Source organism: Mus musculus, chromosome 11 (assembly GCF_000001635.26).
Source record: "Mus musculus strain C57BL/6J chromosome 11, GRCm38.p6 C57BL/6J".
NCBI classification, from domain to species: domain Eukaryota; kingdom Metazoa; phylum Chordata; class Mammalia; order Rodentia; family Muridae; genus Mus; species Mus musculus.
Window position 1 is genome coordinate 70,256,957 of NC_000077.6, and position 13,695 is coordinate 70,270,651.

The 13,695-nt window shown below is 43.3% G+C and overlaps 1 long non-coding RNA gene across 3 annotated transcripts in view; it reads left to right on the forward strand.

The window, feature by feature from the left end:
• Gm40191 overlaps positions 1 to 12,474 on the forward strand; it is a 30,420-nt gene extending 17,946 nt beyond the window's left edge. For all 3 annotated transcript variants that reach the window (XR_003949571.1, XR_879979.3, XR_003949572.1), the window contains exon 3: positions 12,001 to 12,474. This is a non-coding gene — a long non-coding RNA (predicted gene, 40191). The remainder of the gene's footprint in view (positions 1 to 12,000) is intronic.
• Positions 12,475 to 13,695: the final 1,221 nt, after the last annotated feature.

Sequence of the window (13,695 nt, forward strand, 5' to 3'; positions counted from 1 at the left end):
ACACTAAGAAAAAGAACTGAACTTCTACACGAGCTTAATGACATGATGTGTTCAGACACTTAGACGCTTAGCACAATGTTTGACACAGAGCCCTCTGTGTATTAACTTATTATTATTCATGATGAAATATCATGAGTCCCTTTCCCATTTCTTACCACCTACTACTTCTTCAGTTTCTACCAGGATGTTCACTTCCAAGACCTGCTTCCCTCTTGCTTTTGTTTTTGTTTTTTGTTTTTGTTTTTCGAGACAGGGTTTCTCTGTGTAGCCCTGGCTGTCCTGAAACTCACTTTATAGACCAGGCTGGCCTCAAACTCAGAAATCCACCTGCCTCTGCCTCCCAAGTGCTGGGATTAAAGGCGTGCGCCACCACCGCCCAGCTTTTTGTTTTTTTGGTTTTTTGCACTTTTCAGTTTTTAAGCCCATGTAGTATATTGAGAAGATACATTTAATTCCTAATTGTTTTCTGTAGTGTTGAGTATTGAACTCAGGCCTAACATATTTCTGTCTCTGAGGAACTTGTATCAATCTGCAAACCTATACAAGCCTTGGGCCAGCTTCATTACTTGGAAACAGATATGAATTTACTTGTTTTCTGACACATGCTCTCAGATCTCTCTCTCTCTCTCTCTCTCTCTCTCTCTCTCTCTCTCTCTCTCTCTCTCTCTCTCTCATATCTGTCTATCCATCCATCTATCTGAATGAAAGAATTTTTACTATGTAGGCCAGGCTGGCTTAGAACTCACAGAGATGCCTCTGCCTCCTCTGCCTCTGCCTCTGCCTCTGCCTCTGCCTCTGCCTCTGCCTCTGCCTCTGCCTCTGCCTCTGCCTCTGCCTCTGCCTCTGCCTCTGCCTCCTCTGCCCAGTGCTGAGACTAAAGGCATGCACCACCATGCTCAGCTCCTTTCCTTACTCTTTAATACCGAGAATTCAACATCACATTTTAAATCTGTCCTCTGACTGCTCTCCTCTACGGCACAAGAAGGAACAGTGCCTTCCCTTTGTCTAGAACCTTCAAAGCTAACCTCTCTTGGTCCAGACTCCAGTGCCTGCTGTCTGTGCCAGAAGCCAACTCCCACTCTCTCGTGACCTGTCTCTGCAACTTTTAACTTCTGGATCAAAGCTTTTCCCGCTGGGTTATACCCCGGGGATGTGGGCGAGCACGGCGACCCTTGCACTACTCCATAGCCAAGATGTTTCTTAAGACGTTTTCTAAACGTAACAATTCCATCCCTTTTCCTTCTCCCGTGCCAAACGCCTTGCCTTGCAGTCACTTTCTTTGTCTTTTTTTCTTTTCTTTTTGGATGATGTTTCTACTGTCTTTGCTGCGCTGCTTAGAGCTTGTGTATGACACAGGGCTATAATATAAGTTTCTTGAGGCATTTACTCATAAGAAATTACCATTACATTATTAGCCATGTAATTTTAAGTGTGTGATGATAGGACATGATTTCAAGGCAGATAATGTAACATTCACTTTTTTAATTAGTAAGTTGGATACAACACCTGTTTCCACTTGCAGGAAGGCCAGGACTTTCCTCTCGGAGTGTGGTCCTTGCTATCTGGTGTTTTCTGATGTGACAGGAGGAACTTTGTCCTGTGAAATCTAATAAGTCATTTCCCAATGCTTCCGAGATGCCTTGCGTGGGCCACAGCGACACAAACTCGAGCTTCCAAACTCCGGGTTCACACAATTTTGGACAAGGTCTCCAAGCAGGACTGCATGCTCCAGGCTGTGCCAAGGCTCTGTCCATCCTTAGTCTCCTGTACCCTTAGGCTTGGAGTTGAGTTCTGGTCAGGGAGGGTTGGTTCTCCTTTGAGATCATGGGTACTCTTTTCCTAATGCAGACCTCTCCTGAGACCTTCTCAGACTTTGAGAGAGAACTTAACACTGAACATGTAAAAGAACACCATTGGCTCCCTTCTTTCCTTTTCCTCTACCACCAACTCTGTATGACAGGAGTGTCAGAGTGGAGAAGGCACATGGAAAGGGGGGACCAGGAAGGAGGCCACTGTGTGCCTTTGAAGGATGTGCGAAGTGGGGGCAACCAAGTCTCAGAGAAGAAACCAGGAAGGTTTGTTCAGGATGGTTGGTTTTGATTATTTTAAAGAAACAAACCTGTTCTATACTGGTGTGTGTGTGTGTGTGTGTGTGTGTGTGCGCGCGTGCGTGCTTCCTGGAGCTTTCCTAGAGAGCAAGATTGGCTCACACCTTTAATTCCAGTAGTTAAGAGACAGAGACAGGCATGTCTCTGAGTTCAGTGCCAGCCTAGGCTGAATAGAACCTTATCTCAAAGAGAAAGGGTGTGTGTGGCCTGACTCATCTCAGAGAAATCTCTGCAGCTCTGTAGCTAGACATCTGATTCATCCTTTTTTTTCTTTTTTAATTGGTTGGTGTGTGTGTGTGTGTGTAGGCCAGAGATTGACACCAGGTAATCTCCTTAATTGTTTTCCACCTTATATGGGACCTGAAGAGATGTTGAATGTCTAACAGTGAAACGGTGGCCCCTGGGAGCTGGCATGCCCCAGTTTGACTTGATGTTGCTGGAATGGAACTCTGACCCAAAGCAGCTTGGGGAAGAAAGGCGTTTTTGTTTTTGTTTTTGGCTCATATCCACCATTGAGGGGAGTCAGGGCAGGAACTCACACAGGAGAAGAGGCAGGAAACTGAGCCTTCTTCCCACATCAAATCATCAATGAAGAAAATGCTCCAGAGGCAGGCAAAGCTCTATGAGTTTGAGGCCAGCCTGGTCTATAGCGTGAATTCCAGGACAGTCAGGAAAACCTCAGAGAAAACCTCTCTCGGAAGAAAAGAAAAGGAAAGGAAAGAAGAGAAGAGAAGAGAAGAGAAGAGAAGAGAAGAGAAGAGAAGAGTAAAGAAAAGAGCCTCAGAGAAATGCCCTCAGAGAAATCGCATGGAAGTCATTATTCAGCTGAAGTTCTCCTTCCCAGATGACTCTACTTTGTATCCTGTTGACAAAAACTAACCATCACTTAGAGGGGTTGGAAGAAAAGAGGCAATATTGGTCACAGTATACAAGACCTCACTTATGAGAATCAAGGACATAGCACAGTTCATAATAATGTATATACTAAATTTACTAAGAGAATTCAAGTATCCTCATATTGAATAAGTATTCTTTATAACTCCAGGTGATGGTGGCTCATGCCTTTAATTCCAGTACTTGGGAGGCAGAGGCAGGTGGATCTCTGTGAGTTCGAGGCCAGCCTGGTCAGCAGAGTAAATTCCAGCAGGGCTACACAAAAAAACTCTGTTTTGAACATAACCCCCCTCCCCCAGAAGTTTCCATTATAAAACAATCATAATAAATATAAATAATAGGTATATGGTAACTAGATGAGATGCAGTCATGTTAATTTTTTTAAAGATGTATTTATATCATGTATATGAACACACTGCCACTGTCTTCAGACACACCAGAAGAGGGCATCAGATGCCCATTACAGATGGTTGTGAGCCACCATGTGGTTACTGGGAATTGAACTCAGTACCTTTGGAAGCGAGTGGGAGAGCCTGAGTTGCTGGGGAAGTGAAGACCCTGTAGACCAGCACTTCTCAGCCTTCCTAATGCTGCAACCTTTTAATACAGTTCCTCGTGTTGTGGTGACCCCGAACCAAAGCATTATTTTTGTTGCTACGTCATAACTGTAGTTTTGCTATTGTTATGAATCATAATGTAAATACCTGTGTTTCCTGATGGTCTTAGGTGACCCCTGTGAGTGGCTCATTTGACCCACAAAGAGGTCTCGACCCACAGGCTGAGAACCCCTGGAGTAGAAGAAAAGAAAATTCTGAGAATGTGTGGAAGAACGGGTTCTCAGTGCTGCAATCTCATCAAAGGGGACAGGACACAAACATCAGACCTAACCCAAAGGCCATGGCCCCCCAAGGAGCACAGTATGTAAAAGTGTATGAAGGAATTAGACTTTTATGAGGCAGCACACATAGCAATTAGAAAACAATGTCTCACAGACTCCCAGAGCAGGACAGTAATAAAGGAAAGGTAGAAAACTGTGGCCCTAAGTAGCAGGGGACACCTCCTCCCTTGTGACTGGGATAAAAGAGGATACCCAAGAGCTGTGATAGGTAGGAAGTTATGGGCACGTGTAATCTATCTGGTGGCTTGTGGTTTTTTTTCTTTCTTTGTGTGAGATTGACAGGAAGGTAGTGACACCATGCCCAGCTACCCCTCTCAATACTTAAAATGGTCTGAACTATTCCTGTAATCAGGAGAGAGAGAGAGAGAGAGAGAGAGAGAGAGAGAGAGAGAGATACATACATATACATACGTACATACTTACATACATACATCCATACAAATTTGTGTTCCTGCTTTGGAATAATGTCCTTTCTGCCAAGGTTAATGGACCCATGATAATCAGAGACAGCATGAATTTGGGAAGTGAGGATGTATCTCAGCAAAATGGTAGAATACTGTGACCTTCAGGACAGCCCTTAAGGCTGTGGGAAAGAATGCTGAAAACATGAGTTTAAAAAATATGTATATATATATATATATATATGTATATATATATATGTATATATATATATGTGTGTATATATATATATAATTTCTCAGCTATGCAAAATATAAGGGTGCAAATGAATTGTATAAGGAGCTTCACAGATCTAAAGGAACAGAGGCAGCTGCACTATGAGCTAGCTTGTCAGAAAGACACTAAGGAAGGAGATAACGAGATTCCAGGAGTGCCGATCACAGGAAAGATCCAACCCAGCTAAGTTTTTATGTAAATGCTTATAAAGGAAGGCAGATTTCTGAGTTCAAGCGTAGCCTGGGACAGAGGGAGTTTATGTCCAGGCCTAGGTGTGGTAGGAATGGTAACCCAGCTATGTTATTGTTTGTGTTTGTGCCTGCTCCCTTTCTCTCTAAGAATCAAGAGGCGGACACGGGATGATGATTCTCGGTATAATCAAATGGGAACCTGGGGTAATAACTGAATTGATATATAAATAAAAGACTGGACTTTTGATCTGCAAGAGATGAGCTATCTAGAGAGGTTTGAGAATAAAAAAAAAAACCTCTCAAGCAGAACACACACAGAGAGACACAGACACAGAGAGACAGACAGACAGAGACAGAGAGCAGTCTGGAAAGCTGGCTCGAGCAGAACATAGGCCATCACCTTGAACCCACAATTTGACTTTGAGTTGTTTGTTTCTCTGATCCCAGACATCCCTTCTCTCAGAACCCCTTCCTAAGCTGAGGCTGGTCCTTGACAGAATGGATACTGTCACTATCTTAGAACACAAAGGTTGAACAGCTTAGACAGTGTCATGAGCTTGGTTCTCACCATTCGTTCTGTCTGTGATTCTTCAGTCTTGCTCTTTGTCTTGTCACCATAATAAACCTACTCCCAAGCTTACCTCTAAGTTACTCATCTTTAAATTAAAAAAAAAAATTTAGGTCAGCATACAAAGTAATAGGAACCTTACTAATTATTAATTTTTTTAGGTGATCTTGTTAAAAGTCACTTTGTCTAAGACTATCCTTAGGGTATGTGGGTTCTCAAACAACTATATTTTTATAGTTATCTATATAAATGATTTATTTAAAACTTTATTTTATTTTATCTGTGTTTTGAGAGTGTGTGTGTGTGTGTGTGTGTGTGTGTGTGTGTGTGTGTGTGTGTGTGCTATGTGTACCTGGTGTCCTCTGAGACCAGAAGAAGACATCAGATCCCCTGGAACTTCAGTTACAGAGGGTAACTGTAGTATGTTTGTGAGCCACCATATAGGTACTGGGTATTAAACCTGGGTGCTCTGCAAGAGCAGCAAATGTTCTTAACTTCTGAACCATCTTCCCAGCCTATGTATAAATGACATGCTTAAATTTTTATGGCAAAATTTATTGGCCTATACAAAGTATGATGACTTATTAATGAATATGTAGAGCAATATATATTGAGAGGTAAAGGACTATTGACATCTGCAATCTTCAGGTGCCCGTTGCACCTGGTGCTTGGCATTCACACTTAATCCAGTAATGTCTTTGAGAGGAACACTTAAGGAAGACATTTTGAGACCAAATAGGAAATCTATTTGAAAATGCCTTTACTCAACTTTTGTTTTATTGGCAATTTTGTATAAGAAAGGAACTGTGGTGAAAAGTAAAATTCCCTCAAAATTTGGGAGGTAGTTTTGTGGGTGGAAGTGTAGTAAGGCTTTTGACAAGGGAACCTTCAAATATGGCAACTTAGACACGTGGCACGGTTCCTGTACTGTCTTTGTTTCTTCTAATGGTCACTTGCCTGTGCTCATCTATCTGTTGGATTTTATTAATTCTATTATGGAACCCCCTCTGTTTTATGTTTTGAGCCCCACTATCCTGTCAGGAATATGCTAAGTCGTCGCTGGTAGTTCTTAGTAAGTAGCTATGGTTAAAGTTGACTCCTGCTCCTTCCGAGTCCCTTTCCGGCTCTCTTTACTGTCTGGTGGCCTTAGCTTTCTCTTCACATTTAGGAATGAGCCACTATGCAAGCTAACTGCGTTAGGTGGGGCTTCCGTGCAGGGATCCCGTCATTTGGCATGAGATCACTTGTGGTCTTCTTTTCACTTGATTTCTCCAGAGATCTTCTTTCTAGGTGCCTGTTTAGGTAGCGGTGGCAGTGGAGGAGGAGGAGGAATTGGCTGACTGAGTAGGATGATGTGGGCATTTGACGGACATTTGCTTTTCTGGCACATTTTCAGTGAGTCCCACTATGCACAGCCATAGTCCCACCTTCAAGGGTTAATGGAATGTCCATTCCTGGCTCCAAGTACAAATGCTTACTGAACCTCCACATTCTGCAAGCATTTGATGCTTAAATACTTTATATTATGAGTATGGTGTCTCACCTGCACGTATGTCTGTGTAACATATGTGTGCAGTTCCTATACAGGCCAAAGAGGGCTTAAGATCCCCTGGAAATAGAGTTACAGGTAGTTGTTAGTCATCATGTAGGTGCTGGGAATCAAACTTGGGTCTTCTGGAAGAGCAGCCAGTGCTTTTAACCTGTGAGCCATCTCTCTTTGAGCATCTGACTTTGGATGTTCTCTGATGTGCTGAATCAACCACTGCTGGCTCATTTGCTTTCAGCTTCCAAAGCAGACCTCATCTCTTATCTCCTGTGGTTCTCTGCATATTGTGGTCTATGGCCTGCCTTTTAAATCAGTTAGTCCATAGTGTAATTGGGAAAGGGAAAAGCAAAAAAGGAAGGAAACTCTGTTCCTAGACTGAACCACAGGAAACTCTCTCTTCCTTCTTTCCTTCCTTTCTCTCTGTCTCTCTGTGTGTCTGTCTCTGCATCTCTGTCCATCTCTGTCTCTCTCTTTGGTCTAGTGTAGCCTCAGGTTTGCCTCATACCTGCCTCTACTTCCCAAGGGCTGGAATTATAGGCATGAACCACTATGTCCAGCAAGGACATTATTTTTTAAAATACTGTCTTACCTCCCAATATTTGCATTTCGTCCTTTTGAACTTTGAGATTAATGTTAGAACTCTTGAATGAACTTTCTGAATTTCTTCAGAGTTTTCTTCCTCCATTTATAAACCCTTAATTTCTCGGTGTTGTGTTTTCCAAGAGTTCTGTGGACTCTCGGTTTTCCAGTGCAGAAGTTGGATGTTCAGCTTCACCCACTTCCCATTCCACAGCTGTCATCTTTTACTTCCAAGGCATCTGACCATTTCATTTAGTAACTTCCAGTTCCGGGTCCTAATTATACTCTCCACCATGATTTGTATTTATTATTATTTTAATAATTTAAAATAAAATAGAATTGCATCACTTGCTTCTCCTATGTCCCCTCCCTCCAGCCCCTCTCATGTCCCCCGCTCTCAAATTGAGAGCTTCTTTCATTATTATTGTTATATACATGCATATTTGTGTGTAAATGTTTCAGAACTATATAACTACAACCTGCAGAGTCTGTTTCTGCTGTTTTTGTGTACATGATTTCAAGGCTGACCACCTCGTACTGGATAACCAATGAGGGGGCTCATCCCTGGCAGAGGCTGATTCTCCTCTCCCAGCAGTCATTAGTTGCCAATAATTCTTTGTCTAGGGGTGAGAGGAAGGGGACATGAGATACTCTTATTTTTTATTATCTGAGTTATATTTATTCTAAAGTCCTATTCTGATTCCTGTTTTAGTTCTTCTTCTGGGTTTCTGAAGATTTTGTGTGTGTGTGTGTGTGTGTGTGTGTGTGTGTGTGTGTGTGTGTGTGTGTGTGCCTACAGAGCACTGGAGACTCCGTGTGTGCTCCTTCTCATGGCTGATGCAATTCTGAATACAGTGTCTTGTTTTCCAGAGCCCAGAAGGGTGCAGGGGTGATGCTGCTGTCAGGTTTTGGAGCCATCTTTGCTCCCACTGAGAGCTGGGTCTGGGTGGGTTGTGCTGTGAGACACTTGGAGGAATTTGTGTGCAGGGTGCAACTGTTCCTACTTCCCCATGGGCAGGGCCTCTGTGGCAGCATAGTCCTGTCTGTAGCTGAGCAGGAAGTCTCTATCTTCCCTTTGATGTGCTGCATGCTACAGTTCCCCGTGCCAGCCTTATCTAGATGTATTCTGAGAAGCATCTCTAAGTTTGGCAACATACTATCAACTTGTTCATAATATTCTTTTTGTTGTTAAAATGTCCTAAACGTTTTTTAAAAGATCATGTCTGCGTCTGTGTGAGTACGTACCATGTGTGCAGGTGCTGCTGGGGCCCAGAGGGTCCCCTGAAGCTGGGGTTACAGGCACTTGTGGGCTACCTGACCTGGATGCTGGGCCCTAACACAGGTCCTTTGCAAGGGCAGCACATGCTCTCTCTTCTCCAGCCCTGTGTTGTTGTTTCTGTGGTTAGAATTTGGTGTCGGATGTGTCAGTATTAAAGATTTATTCTATACTAATCTGTATTCCTGATTAAGAAGACTCTTCAAAAACAGTCTTGTGGTTGTTAAACTATGAATCCAAACAGCAAAAAGGAGTTCATCCAGTGTATCTTGTTTTTCCAGTTTGTTACAAAGCAGGTCACACTCCTTCCAATATCTAAACTCTTCTGTCCTCTGCGCTCTCTCCTGGCAGAGGCCCCTTTCTTTCTCCAGGGGCCTCTACTCATGCTGCCAGCTCCAGTTCTCCAGCACTATGACTCTCACTTTGGTTGGTTATTTGAGACAGGATCTCACTACTACGTAGCCCTGGCTGTCCTGGAACTCACACGTGCACCAGATTGGCCTCAAAGTAGCAGAGATCCATTGGTGGTCAAGGGCAAATGTCACCATCTGTGGCCAAGTCAATCTTTTAAGTGCTTTTTTTTTTAAAAAAAAAATTAACCCACGACAGGGTCCTCAGGCCTGCTTATGAGATTTAATGGGCAGGTACTTACTATTATCTTGGGGAGAATGAAGTTTGACGACCTGCTCAGCCAGCCAGCCTTTCTTTGTGTTGCCTCTGCTCTCTTTAGCACTGATGTTGGCTCTCAGGGCTGCTTGGTGGGCTTGCCCACCTACTGCTCATCAATCCATGGAAACAAGTAATGAAAGTGCCACACCCTCTTGGATATAAAGTGGACAAGTGGTCAGCATGGGCTAATTATAGCCCAAGAGGCCTTTTCTGGAGCTTTGGTGGAAATAGAATGAAGTGTTAGTTTCCGCTGTGGCTGCCAAGCTTGTAGACTATAGACCTGCTGAGTCCAGTTGGCTCTCTCCCTGCTCAGAGCCTGCCAGCAAGGACTGGAGGAGGAAGAGGGGGAGGAGGAGGAAGAAGAAGAGGAAGAGGAGGAGGAGGAAGAGGAGGAGGAAGAGGAGGAAGAGGAAGAGGAGGAGGAGGAGGAGGAGGAAGAAGAGGAGGAGGAAAATTCTACCTTCTTCCCCTGACTCCTATAAAAGCAAGACTGGCACCTTGTCCCTGCTTTAGTGGAAATGGAAACCCCATGTGGTTTCCCCTGACATTTTAGAGGCAAGTGGGGTGGGAAGGAAGGAAAAGAAATCATGGAGGGAAGGAAGGGAAGAGGGAGGAGGAGATGACTTCATTTGAACCCCTTGATCCTGTTGTACCTGCAGTTAGGCCTGCCCTAGCCTTTTAAGTTACAGAAACCAGTGCATGCCTTAAAGAAATAAAGCCACTTCAAATCCACTCTCTGCTGCACATGTATACAAGCTGTGGATAATTAGAGTGGTGAGGCTGGGGACAGTCTCCAGGCCAGAGCACCTGAGAGTGTGTGCACTCAGGAGGAAGAGGCAGGCAGACCTTTGAGTTTGAGGCCAGCCTGGTTCCTGACCAGTCAGGGCTACATAGTGAAACTTTAAATAAAATAAAATAAAATAAAATAAAATGGTGAGATATAGGCATTTAAAATATTGAGATTGCTTGACTGTCATCCACAAAAAGGCACAGCAGTTTATAACCTGATAGATTCTGTGAGCTTCCCTGCTTCCTCACAGATGTGACAACTGAGCTGCCCATGTGTGGCATTCTTCTCAGGTGGTCTGAGATCTGGGCAAGTGAGTTTGGCTGTGAAGTGACTTGTGATGTAAGGGATATGTCTGACTACTTAAGTTTAATTTGTCATTCTATTTTGTATTTATTTTTTGTTTCTTTTTTCTTAGTTTCCTGTGAGCTTCTTTAATAACTCTAGAATTCAGTTTTGGTTATTTGTGGAGCTCTGAGGGAGTTGTCTTTTTATGGTTCCATTGCATATCATACATGTAAGTTTTTATACTTTACTGGAGTTGACGTCAGACCATTTGATGGAAATGTAGAAAACTTCCATTATCTCTCCTTATGTACAATACCACTGTTTTTTTTTTTAACTCTAAAAGTCATTTTTTTTTTTAGGTATTTTCTTCATTTACATTTCCAATGCTATCCCAAAAGTCCCCCATACCACCTCCCACCCCCGCACTCCCCTACCCACCCACTCCCACTTCTTGGTCCTGGCGTTCCCCTGTACTGAGGCATATAAAGTTTGCACTACCAATGGGCCTCTCTTTCCAGTGATGGCCGACTAGGCCATCTACAGTACCACTGTTTTAAAGACTTATTTTACATACATGTCAAAGTATTTTCTTTGTATGTGTAATTTTCTTCATACACACACTCCCTCTTTGTTTTAAATGTTTAGTTTAGTTTTTAGGATTAGATCATTATATGTTTTTGTTTAGATTTCTTTGAGTTTATTCTGTGTGAGGTTTTTATATACTTTTTTGTATGTTAGATCTTTTTATCATGTGTTTTATTCTGAAATTTACATTTTAAATCTTTATTTTTTGCTGGCATGCCCTGTATTTATTCTCTGTCTCTGTCTGTCTCTCTTTCTCTATCTCTGTCTCTCTTGTCTCTCCCCCTCTCCCTTCCCCCCTCTCCATCTCATGGCTTATGTATGTTAGGCAAATATGTATACCCTCAACGCCACAATAAAGCTCTCTGACACCAAACTGGAGATGGCAAAGCACCTGGGTCACTGCTCCTTACGTGATCTCCACTGGTGCTGCAATGGGTTGGAAGAGGCCTTGGACACATGAAAGCTCAGATTCCCCCTGAACCTCCTCCAACCCCTGTGAGGAGGGAGAGCAGTGTCTCCTTCTGCTCAGTTCCAAGTGGTTTGCCTGGACGTTTTGCAGGATGATCTTCGTTACTACCAAGTGGGGGAGAAAGTGATGGCTTTCCACTCAGTCTTACCTGATATCACCCTGGCAAGGAAAATGTTACATACGATTTGTTGTAGGTGATAGGAGTCTGACTCCTCACTAAGCACTGGCTGATGGGTGACAGGGCTGTGGTCACTTTCTGGTATTTGCTGGTAAAGGGTGAGTATTATCTAAAAGGGTTTTTGTTTGTTTGTTTTGTTTTGTTTTTAAAATCTTTACTCTTTGAGAATTTCACAATGAGGGCAATGTATTTTGACCATACCACCCCCTTCTTCCCCGAACATCTCCCCAACATTCGCCAACTCCTCCTCTCGACTTCACCTTCTCTTATGTTGTCTTTATGTGCATAGGTGTAAGACCATCTATGGAAGCATCAGTGTCCTTACCGGCCACTTCTCTCATCAAAAGCTGACTCTCCCTTCCCCAGAAGACTTCAATTGCCAAAGCTTTCACGGACTGGCCTGACTCCACCTTAACATTAAAAGCCATCTTGGTACAAGGTCACAATAAGTTCATTCCTGGTTTCTGTAGAACTTGGGATTGACCTTGTCCTGACTCATTTTCTGGTGTTTGCCATGCTCCACCTCCTCTACCCTACCCCCCACCCTGAGAAGTTAAGTTGTGGTGCCAAGTTCTTTATGTAACCAAACACCCTGAACCCCCTGCCCCAGTCTCATATCTTTGGGGCTAATATAAACCCCCACCTTCTCCCATGTTCAGTACTATTTTATCAAACCCTGCGTTAAGGACATAGCCCTGGGGCTGGTGAGATGGCTCAGTGGGTAAGAACACCTGACTGCTCTTCCAAAGGTCCGAAGTTCAAATCCCAGCAACCACATGGTGGCTCACAACCATCCGTAATGAGATCTTACTCCCCCTTCTGGAGTGTCTGAAGACAGCTACAGTGTACTTACATATAATAAAAATAAATAATCTTTAAAAAAATTAAAAAAAAAAAGAACATAGCCCCGTCTGACAGAAAATAAAGCTTGTATTATTTGAGCAAAGAATTTAGGTAATGGTCTTTACTTTCACTCGGTGGGATTAACGGCTTCTCAGCTTTACCATTCTCTGATGAAATGTTGACCAGACTGATCTTGAGTAGGTCCTGAGAAGGCAAACACAGCCACTCTAAGTTCATGAGTGGAATGGCTCTGACATATCCAGAAGACACTTTCTCAGCAGTCTCTGTAACCTCTGCCTTTTGTAGTCTCCCCTGCCCTCCTTCTGCAATGTTCCCTGACAAATGTAGGGGAGGGCCATGAAATAGATGTAACGTTTTGGGCTGAGGACTCTATAGTAATTGAACTTCTGCCCTCTAATCACACGAGGGCCTCTGTCCTTAATTGGTATTTGATGAAAAATGAAACATGCCTGATGAGGGTTGAGAGCTGCATCAATCTATAGATGGAGAAATAACTGCTGAGAAGCTATTTAGCACTATGCCCATTTGGCAAAAGTAACAGTCGCAGATTCTCTCTCCAGCCATGGTTTCTGTGCCAGCTTTATAGCTACAAGCATGGTTCTGTTTTGTGGAGTGGGTCTTAAATCTAAATGAAAAGTAATTGTTTGCTTCCATAACATTCATGTCACCTTCTCAGACCAACAGACCAGGAAAGGAAGAGTCTAACAAGACAAACGCTTTTAGACATGCCCATTAGACCATCCCTTTCCTGGTCTGTTGATCTAAGAGAGTTTCTTAGAAGTTCTGCTGTGCCTACTGGTCACTGGACAGAAACATCGATAGCGTCCAATCCCAGATATGACAACCCAGGGAACTCAAGCCATGCCATTCCTGAGATTTTCAGGTCTCCATTTGTCTTAGTTTAGGTTTTACTGCTATGAACAGACACCATGACCAAGGCAACTCTTATAAGGATAACATTTAATTGGGGCTGGCTTACAGGTTCTGAGGTTCAGTCCATTATCATCAAGGCAGGAACATGGCAGCATCCAGGTAGGCGTGGTGTAGGAGGAGCTAAGAGTTCTACATCTTCATCTGAAGGCTGATAGAAAATTGACTTCCAGGCAGCTAGGAGTAGGGT